This window comes from Perna viridis, chromosome 14 (genome assembly GCF_037379345.1).
Source record: "Perna viridis isolate PV_CMFRI_1.1 ecotype Kerala chromosome 14, ASM3737934v1, whole genome shotgun sequence".
NCBI lineage: Eukaryota > Metazoa > Mollusca > Bivalvia > Mytilida > Mytilidae > Perna > Perna viridis.
The window spans coordinates 1379849-1384929 of NC_142458.1; the positions used below are offsets into that span (position 1 = coordinate 1379849).

General features: G+C 34.6%; 1 pseudogene across 1 annotated transcript; it reads left to right on the forward strand.

Moving 5' to 3' along the window:
• Positions 1 to 5081, forward strand: LOC148597689 (uncharacterized; annotated as a pseudogene). The gene is made up of 4 exons (XR_015918452.1): positions 1 to 185; positions 1277 to 1441; positions 1878 to 2567; positions 4058 to 5081. The product of XR_015918452.1 is annotated as an uncharacterized LOC148597689 (transcript).

Sequence of the window (5081 nt, forward strand, 5' to 3'; positions counted from 1 at the left end):
CGTATTCATTGTTTTTCTCTGCAGAGTAATGGGCGACAAGAAACATGTATGCATTATAGGAGCTGGACCGTGCGGAATGTCTGCCTTATACCAATTCGATCAGTTGGTTGATCCATCTGTGGAAATGGTTTGTTACGAAAAGGTAGACAACTGGGCTGGATTCTGGAACTATATCTGGCTTACAGGTACAATTAGGAAAGTTATCCTACCGATGCACCATGTCCAGTTTTTCGTTCAGACCGGTTTGCTCGGTTACTTTTGTTCTTATGTGCACACTATTTTGGTTATTTCAAGTTCTTTGTTGTGTGTGTCTATTTTCCTTGTCTATTTGTTATTCTTGGATTATGTTCTTTTGGTTACCGTTCGAATCCCGGTTCCCATAGTTTTCTTATCTGCATAATAGTAGCACATACTAGTCTTGCAACAGTTTAGAGATCAGTCAAAGTCATTTAATCCTGGTGTATGAGCATTAAGCCCTTATTGATCACACACAATAATAACTTCGTTAATATGACATAAAAATTGTTTAAAACATAGAACGTGGAAAGCCTTTCACCAAAGGACAGGCTGTAACAGGCCCCAAAAACATCCTTATATACAGATATAGCGAAAGAGCTGCCCATATATATTCAAGTAGCATAAAAATAAACTAAAGTTGAGAACGAAACAAGACATACAGCGGCCAGAAATTTCTGACTTGGGACAGGCGCAGAAATGCGGCGGTGTTAAAGTACTTTGGCGTAAAAACAACCCCGTTTAAAATCTGGCCACTGTAATAAATATTACATAATTTAACATACTTAAAATCAGGAATAACATCGATAGTAGCAAGAAAAATGTAAGTAAAAATAAAAATCTGTAAAGGGCAATAACTCCAATATGGGTCAACAGGAATTGATTTAAAAAAAAATGTTGACGACGACGACGACGACAACGGGCGCCAATTAAGTGATGACGATAGCTTACATGGCTTACGGAGCTAGAAGTCTATCTCCAAAATGACATTTCCGTCCTTTCCTGATAAAAGCACATATGTTTCGTCGATTTCAGGTTTGAACTGCTTGTGTATTCTTTTTAACCTTTATGTGAATTGAAAATTTCTAACTATTGAAAACTCTATTTCTGTACAGTGTTCAATATCTGGTGGCGGTTACTAACTAAACTTGTTTTAATATATAATAGTGCTTGATGTAATTTTATAATAGAGAGCAATATTTCTGACGTGTTAAGAAAAGAACACATTTTTCATTGTAAAAATTATCTAATAATTTATTAGGAACTGATGGTTATGGAGAGCCATGTAACGGTGGACAATACAGATATTTATGGTCCAACGGTCCTAAAGAATGTTTAGAATATCCAGACTATACTTTTGAAGACCACTTCGGAAAACCTATACCCTCATTCCCGCCTCGGCCTGTTCTTCGAGATTACATTGAAGGTGAGTTGTGGATAGAAATGAAATACATGTAACTGTGAAAAATTTAAGTGTCTGTCTGTCTGTCGGTCGGTCCTCATTTTTTGTAAGTGCAGCTTCTCCTAAACTGCTGAAGGGATTTTGATGAAACTTTATAGAACTAAGTTTACACCTTATGTGTGATAGATGTTGTATACATGACGAAATATAAATACTGTCAGTGGACTCTATATGGAGATAATCCAGCTTAAAGTGTATACGTGTTGATACCTCGTAATACAAGTCCTCCAAAACCACATAAAGGATCTTGATTAAATTTTCTAAGAAATTTTAGCACCATAAACGTGCATGACGGAATGTGAGATTAACTAGATTGGATTTATTGATTGTAACAAGATTAGTGAACTTTTCACTGATCGATCGTGCATATTTCCTTTATGACTTATTAACTATTTTACAGGTCGATTCACTAAAAAACCAAAAACAGATTTAAAGAAAAATATACAGTTTCATACTGTTGTTAGAAGCGTAAGATATAACGAAAGTTCTGACAACTTCACCATTACCGCAGAGGATCTTAAAAGCCGCGTTGTTTCCGATGAAAAGTTCACGCATGTCATTTGCGCAACAGAAATTTTCAACTTTCCAAATAAACCAGATTTTGCTGGAATGGAAACTTTTCCAGGGCGTATCATACATCCTCATGATTTCCGAGATGCACGTGAGTTCAAAGGTCAACGTCTTCTTGTAATCGGTTCAAGTTACTCAGCAGAAGATATTTCATTGCAATGCATGAAGTTCGGTGCAAAGAGCATCGTGACGTCATACAGAAGCAAACCAATGAACTTTAAATTTCGATAGGAGTTGAGGAACGCCCACTTATAACTACAATTGACAAAAACACAATTAACTTTAAAGACGAAAGCTCCACCGAAGTTGACGCTATCATTCTCTGTACTGGTTACATATACCATTTCCCATATCTCGGGAACCAGTTACGCTTACAGTCCAACCTTAACGTATATCCCGCCGGTGTCTACAAAGGCTCTCTCTGGCTAAAGGGCGGGAACGACAAGCTATTTTACATGGGAATCCAAGACCAATATTATACATTTACAATGTTTGACGTTCAAGCTTTGTGGATATGCAAGTAAGCAGTCAATAATTTAGGCAACTCAAAAACCGTGGAAACTAGAGAAAATTCCAAGTAGAACTGAATCTTTATACAAAAGAAAAACAACAACATCAAAAAACAGAAAGGAGGTCATTTGGTTGTTGATCTTTTGGGATATGAATTGTCATTTTGCAAGAATTATCGTTCTTGATTTAGTTGGTTTATGCGGGATCCGAGATGAATTATGTATGGTTTTCTCAAAAATACAGATCTGAATATAGTAAGTACCATCGTAACGTTAACATATTATACATATGTAAGTTGACTAAAATGCATCGTGTGTCCGGCTTTTTTATGCACTATGAATCACCTTCTCTTAGGCATAGTCTGAATTTTATATGGACAGGTACTGAAGACGCATGCTTGTTTTACATTGGGATTCTCGTTTAGCAATAATTGGTGAATCAAATTACAATTAATTGCGAATGCAATTGTAACTTAAGTTTACAAGCTTTTTAAAATTTTAAACCATTCTGGGTAAGAATCAGGCAATGGGTGGCACATATTTTTTTTTAAAATTTGGTCGAATTCGTTCCAATATTTAAGAAATATAGGAAACAACCGAAAAGCTATTCTAATTCATTCTGAAGCACCGGTGACGTAGATATTTTTGAATGCTCGAATTGAAAAAAAATGCGGGAAAATTTCCTGCTATTATTCCATAATTTTAACTCCATTTGACCTATCAGTATTTTAAAAAGGCAAATTTTACACAGATGTTTTTTTCTGGAGGTTATAAGATATAAATACTCAGAAAAGCAATAAAATCTCTGCATTTTTTTTATTCACGTGTCACCCCTCATACACATTTTGCCAGACTCTTAGACAGAGATGTACATAAATATGCAACTGAAGTGCACTTAAAATAACTGGTCGAAAACAATGATAGTGTGTACAGTGCAAGAAAGGAAATAAGGCACGAAAGTTGAAATACATTTTTATAAGTATAGCATCATATAACAAGTATATTTAAATACATAAGTACAATGTCGTGAAACGTTTTTAATTTACCTTAAGCTCTTTGCAAACAACAAAGTGGAACTAGTTCGAATTTTCTTCGATTCGGCTGCTGCCCTCTGTTTTATTTGGACCAGTCATTATTTAAAAGTGGGGTTTGGACTGGTGCATTTCATATTCTCATTAAAAAATGTCTGTTATTTGCTGTCCCACCAGTGTTGAAAAAACTTTCAGGATGTAAGGGAGTGTCCTATTACAATTTGCACCGGTCCTCAAAGGTGAAAATTCAGCCTAAATCTAGATTAGTATTCGTGTATACATCATATCGGATAAATTTTACAGCAGTTGAGTAAATTATAGGATTTATTTTGTTTTTTATTCATGACTCCAAAATTGCTTCCACCGGAACTACTCGGCAATTTCCGCTACACTCGTTTTCCTCCTGTGTAACGAGAAAGTCTGAGTAGTTCTGATTGCAATTCTTTTTTATTAAAAAAGTATTTTTACAGGTTCATAGCTGGTAAATTAAATGGAGAACCAAAAACTACAGCTGAAATGAAAGCCGACGAACTAAACTGGGTCAGACTTCGAGAAGCCATTAAAGATTGTCATGGCGACATTGATTTCCAGTCTGACTTTTTAATTGATCTCTGCAGCGCCTCCGGATATAACGGCGATATTGCTAAAGGCCGAAAACTCTTCCATAAATAGGAACAGGATAAAGTAACAGATATTGTTAAATATCGTGACGAGCAATTTACGTCAATTTTTCTGGAAAAACAGCACCAAAACACAAACCTTGGTATAAAGACTATGATGAGAGTATAGAGGCTTTCATTAATTAAACTAAAAAAGAACGTTTTAAGGTTCAAAACTTTCCATTCGTCTGCTCAACAGGGGCTTTATTTAATAAATGCAATGTGTAATCAAGGCACTTATCAGAGAACAAAATGTATTAAGAATTTGTAAAAATGATAATAGTTTAAAAAAAAGTTTAAAAAATAAAATGTTTATAACCTGCTCTGGAACTTAATATTTTCGATTCACTGTTTGCTAGTTACGTACATTTTGTATTTTAAGAATAAAAAAGCTATAGAAAAAATAAAGAAACGGGAGGAGTCCATGTCGAAAATAAAAAAGGGGTCCATGCCATACTTTGCTTTTTGTGCTAGTGTTACAGAATATTAATTTTTTTTCCTACAAAAGAGGAAGTCCAGCCACGAAATCCCCGTCAAGTCTTTAATGCAGATTTTAATTTCCGGTAAATGCACATATGTGCAGTACAAATCAACATTTAAAAAAGCTCTTTTTTAGTTTAAACATATTTTATTGCTAAAATTTACAGGCAATTGGATTGAACATAAGTTATACCAACTTACAAAGGTCCTTTCCACATATTTAATTACAAATATTTCGTGAACATACGTCAGCAATAAAACACAATGATTATACAATGTAAACAACTAATTGTGACATAACTGAATCAAGGACAGTATATATGTTATCATATGTGATGAACTTTTGTCATTTCAA